Genomic DNA, 6120 nt, shown 5'->3' with positions numbered 1-6120 from the left:
AGTGACAAGTGCTGAAATGTGGAGTTTGATTAGGAGTTAGTTCACTCAAGAAGGAAATGAAGAAAATTCCAGGTTAAGTAGCATATTTGGAGACCCGAGGTGAGAAGGGCCTGGGGATGAGAGAGAGGCGGCCAGTGTGGCTGGGGAGAAGAGGCCAAGGCAGCCTGGTGACAGCCGGGCCACGAGACGAGCCAGACAAATGGGCTGGAGATCACAGCTAGACTCTTGTTTTTATCTTAAGAGAACCGGGAAGCCACTGAAGTGTCTATCACAGTGCAGGTGGCTGTGGGGAAGGGGAGGGAATAGTAGTTTGATAGGCAGCATTAATAGGGAAAGCATGTTCCTTTAATTCCCCCATTAGATCTCTTTTCCCCACCATTGTACCTTCATCTCTGCATCTCCAGATGCCCTGTTTCTGCCTTCCACCCTCTGTTCATCTATTTCTTACTCCAGAGCTCCTAGTCACCTTCCTACCCTGGGTCCCTCCTTTTCCCCATCTCAGTTTCTATCCTGCTGGGCTTCTTGCCCTCTTGATCTAAGGCCACACAAGACCATCACTCATTCAGAGTTAAGGCAGCAGGGATAGATAGGTGAGGCATTCTTGTGAGAGGACTCAGGCACCCAAATTAGAATTTTGAATGTATTTGCCCATAGAATCAGTGGATACACAGTCTTAAGATTCTTTCTGTCTCACTGATGGGATGGATGACATTGGCTTTGGAAGACTGGCCTTGGAGACCCACATCATAGGACATTGTTTTTATGGGAAAGAAAGATTATTTTAGCAAACAGCTTATAAGACCAATGCATTTTCTTATGAGGGACTGCCTTTATATAGATAAGTTTTTGTGTGGTGGGTACCTTAATGATATCTCCCCCACTTTCTTGTCTTTCATCCTTTGCATGTTGAACTCAAGCAAGTGTTGAATTAATGAAGAAGTGAGCAGAGAACCTCTTAACCCCAATGATACATTTTTTTGTTCCACCTCTAGCTAGGAGCTGCTTAAATCAGTGATTTGAATTGCTAGTTTTGATACAGTAGACATATAAACATTTTTTAAGCTTCAGTGCTGAATGGAAATTTAACTCATTGTGAACTCTTTGTCTCTTTATCGTTACCGAAATAGGCACACACCTGTGTTTCTTGTACATCCATTCTTCCTGCCCGTATTTCACTTTAGTTAGATGCTCACTTTTTTTTTTTTCCCCAATGAGGGATTCTTTTTAAAGTCCCCTTCTCGGTTTTTCCACATTGTGAATAAGGAGGGATCTTCCTAGGTAGAGTATTTATTCAACAAATATCAGTCTGCGTTTACTATATATGCTAAACACTCAAGGCCCTGTGATACCATGAAAAGACAGTTACAATTCCTGTCCTTATGGGTCACACAGTCTAAAGCAGTGCTTTCTAATAGAACTTTCTCCAATGATGGAAGTTCTATATCTACACCGTACAATACAGTAGCCACTAGCCACATGTGGCTATTGAGTATTTAAAATGTGGCCAGTGAACTGAAAACCTTAATTTGTAGTTTTATTTAATTGTAATTAATTAAAATTGAAATTTAAATAGCCACATGTGTACACAGAATTGGGTAGTACAGGTCTAAGGGGCCAGAAAGACAGGCCTAGTATGATAAAAAGATAAACAAGTGGAGTCTAGTAAAAATCACTAACTACTTACACATTTTGGAACTAAAGGAGGAAGTAACTAAGTTCCCGATAAACGCCATCTTAACATAGGGAAAGTGTGGGGTGAATGACATTCACACAGACTTCTGGAGAAATAAGCTAAACAGTCCTAATAAAGCTAACATCCACCAAAAAGAATATTTGACCATTCATTGGCTCTTCTCCAAGTCTACACAGATGTACCTACCTATGGCTTCCTCTTTAAAAGGATCCTGTGATGATTTCTTATACCAAATACGTAAGCACTTTGAGTTTTTTGGAAGTTACACTATCGTTGTGCTGGAAATAATTATTTAATTGAGCTGTACAACAGGAAAGAAGTTAAACTTTGAAGGATAAATGAGTCAGAGATGATTTAAGTCACCTTTGGAAAAAATCTAGCATAAAATGTTTTGTTCTGGAAAAATATCACCTATTTTAGAAATCAGTTTTAGAAGAACTCTTTGGCTAGAACAGCTTGTATTAGACAGAGCTGTTTAAAGTTGTGTGTTGTGTAACTGGTAGCAACAGGCTTCTGAGATGTTTTATAGTTGAAAGGCATCATACTTAGCTTGCAGCTGCTAATCAAAAAAATAATTAAAAAGGCAAAACTTTCCCTTGTATTCTGAAAAGAACAATGCTAGGAGAATACTTTCTTGGACTGGAAAGCATTGATAATGGGGAGGGGGATCTCAGAATAGAGGGATGCCCTAAATGTCAGTGATCAATTTATGCTTCACGCATGTGGGGAAAGACTTCAAGACAGAACAGAGGCCTTGCTGCTAATGCACAGGGGCTAGAAAGGAAATGAAAGCTGTGTATGTAAATTGTTTCTACAAAGCTAATAAAGGAAAAGAGACCACATACAAATAAGGAGAAGTGCACCCGAAGTTACGCCTTGGAGGAAACTGGTTTCAAGGCAGTGGATACAGTGTGGATTAAAAAAGCAGCCTAAATCAAGTCTGGGTGGAAGACCAAGGTTAAATGAAATGGTGATAAATAGATACAGATTTCTGAGAAATGTATTTATGATAAATTCAACTTTGTTCTATTTAAAATATACTAACAAACAATTATATATATATATATATATATATATATATATACATACACACACACACACATTTATTTATTTATTTATTTTTAACTCCCACAAAAAGTGAGAACATGCAGTATTTCTCTTTCTGTGCCTGGCTTATTTCGCTTAATATAATTTTCTCTAAGTCCATCCCTGTTGCTGTGAATGGTAGTATTTCTTTTTTTTAAAATTTATTTATTTATTTATTTTTATAGCAGAGCAGTATTCCATTGTGTAGATATACCACATTTTCCTTATCCACTCATCTGATGATGGGCATTTAGGCTGATTCCAACTCTTGGCTATTGTAAATAGTACCGCAATAAACATGGGAATACAGGTATCCCTTTGACATGATGATTTCCATTCCTCTGGGTATATACCCAGCGGTGGAACAGCAGTGTCATATGGTGGATCTATCTGTAATTGTTTGAGGAAACTCCATACCATTTTCCGTAAAAGCTGCACCATTATGCAGTTCCACCAACAGTGTAGGAGAGTTCCTTTTTCTCCACATCCTCACCAGCATTTGTCGTTCTCAGTCTTTTGGATATTAGCCATCTTAACTGGAGTGAGATGTTATCTCAGTGTGGTTTTGATTTGTGTTTCCTGAGTGCTGAGTGATGTTGAGCATTTTTTCATGTGTCTGTTGGCCGTTTGTATATTTTCCTTTGAGAAATGTCTATTCAGCTCTTTTGCCCATTTTAAAATTGGGTTACTTGTTTTTTTGCTGTAAAGTTGTTTAAGTTCCTTGTATATTCTGAATATTAATCCTTTGTCAGATGTTTATTTTGCAAATACTTTCTTCCACTCTGTTGGTTGTCTTTTTGCTCTGTTAATTGTTTCTTTTGCTGTGCAGAAGCTTTTTAGTTTGATATAATCCCATTTGTTTATTTTTCCTTTGGTTGAAATCAAGAAAGCTAGCCCATTTACAATAATCACCAAAAAAATAAAATACCTAGGAATAAAGTTAACCAAGGATGTGAAAAATCTCTATGACAAGAACTACAAACCACCATTGAGAGAGATTAAAGAGGACGCAAGAAGATGGAAAGATACCCCATGCTTTTAGATTGGAAGAATTAACATTGTGAAAATGTCCATACTACCCAAAGTGATCTACAGGTTCAATGTAGTCCCCATCAAAATTCCAATGACATTTTTCTCAGAATTGGAAAAAACAATCCTAACATTCATATGGAATAACAACAGACCACAAATAGCCAAAGCAATCCTGAGGAAAAAAAAATAAATAAAAATAAAGCCAGAGGCATAACACTACCTGTCATTGAACTATACTACAAAGCTATAGTAACCAAAACAGCATGGTACTGGCATAAAAACAGACACATGGACCAATGGAACAGAATAGAGAATCCAGAAATCAACCCATATACCTACAGCCATCTGATCTTTGACAAAGGCACAAAGTGTACACACTGGGGAAGAGACTGCCTCTTCAGTAAATGGTGCTGGGAAAATTGAACATTCATGTGTAGGAGAATGAAACTAGACCCATACCTCTCAGCATATACCAAAATCAACTCAAAAAATGGATTAAATAATTAAACATATGTCCTGAAACAATAAAACCCCTCAAAGAAAACATAGGGGAAACACTCCAGGGTTTGTAGGATTGGGTACAGACTTTATGAATAATTATATATATATTTAAATATCATTAACTTTGGCTCATTTGTATCCATCATAGGAATTTTGGTTAAAAAAGAATGTATTATCTAGCTGTCTTCAACCATCTGGTGACAGTCTACTTCAAATGTATTTCCCCGAGACATTTTTGAACCTCTATCTGAGCCCCTTACTATGAAAATAATGTCTGTATCCCTGGCTGCTTCACAAAAGTGACAAACAAGATAGCAGGTGGAAAACTCTTGGAAAACTTTAGAACATGTGCAAATATAAGAAATTTTACTTTTTATTATTTGAGTGGCAAATTACCTTTCCGAAAGTTAAATCTACAAACTTAAGTAGAGAGCGATTACAGCAAGTATTGAGATAACGCTTTACTCTTCCTACTGGTTCGTGGAAGGGAAGTGAGCAATGGGGGAGGACGGAGAATGTGTGTGCCCAGTGTGCAAGTTTGTTCAGTAGCTGGACTTCTAAGTGTTTCAGGGCCCATGAGAGGAAGGGCTGGAGTGAGAACATCAAATACAGTCCAAATTCTTTTCTGCACATTATAATGGAAATTAAAAATATGTATGTTTTAATTATGGTACAGCCTCCGGTGTGTACATCCTGTTAGTTACAGACTCCTGTTAGTATACTTTCCTGTCTGTCCACAAAGTACCTCTAACCATTGTAGAAAGTGAGCTAACAAAAATTACCCCTGTTCTCTCAGTCATAATATTATGTGACTTTAAATAATTTACTTACTCCTTCTGGGGCATAGTATTTAGAATCACAGAAAGAGCTTACTTTATTAGGGCTTACTCAAATAAATAGATGGGGCTACTGGGCTGGATTCATCATCTTTACAAATTTTTTTTCTTAGTCATTGTAGGTCTAAGGAAAGAGGATGAAGCAACAGAAGGTGCTCGAAGGAAAGAAGGGGCCCTGAAGAGCTCCGGTGAACATCATACCCACATGCATTTAAGGGCTGGCTAAAAGAATCTCTGGACCAATGGATCTCATAGCAAATCTGCTTGACTGGAGAGGAACAAGCGAACATGTATTAAGGGCCAAGAATGTACATGAACTCTACTAGGCACTTCATATATTATCATTTTGTTTAATTAGCAGGGAATAGGAAGAATTGAATAATGCCCTTGTTTATGCAATTTGCCTATAAAGTAAAATTCCGCCGGGGGAATTCCAATTTCCTATTCACTTTTGTATTGCATTAGAAACCATCCTTGTGGCTATGGCTGCTCCAGTGATTTCTCTTTCTTGGAAGTTTTGATTTTCACGTGCTCAATTATCATAACAAATTTGTGTCATCTCAGTTATAATTAGGTTTACTTAAAGGGATGTTGTCATCGTTGGTTTTGCACCAAATACAGATTTTTCTCCTAAATATGTTGGAATTAAAATATTGTCATTGTTTTCAGGGCCAAATACAAAAAGGCCACATTTGTGCTTTAAGTCTTCAGATGCTGGTTTCTTATCTCCATACATTTGATCCTTGCTGTTAGAGTCTCCATAGGGAAAGAGGTTTCTCAAAACCTAAGAAAGAAATGGGAGTCGAGCAAGCAGAGTCAGGCTGGGTCCCAGGCCTCTGTGGGGATGAAGTTCAAAGCTACAGCCAGGCAGTCCTTGCAGACTTTTTCTTTGCAGAGTCATCAGAATACTTCATTGTTTTTCCTTTTTTTTTAAAACTATTTCAGCAGCTCCCTCTATGAGGACATGTTCTC

This window comes from Galeopterus variegatus, unplaced genomic scaffold (genome assembly GCF_000696425.1).
Source record: "Galeopterus variegatus unplaced genomic scaffold, G_variegatus-3.0.2 Scaffold277, whole genome shotgun sequence".
NCBI lineage: Eukaryota > Metazoa > Chordata > Mammalia > Dermoptera > Cynocephalidae > Galeopterus > Galeopterus variegatus.
Note: the sequence above shows the minus strand (reverse complement) of the source record.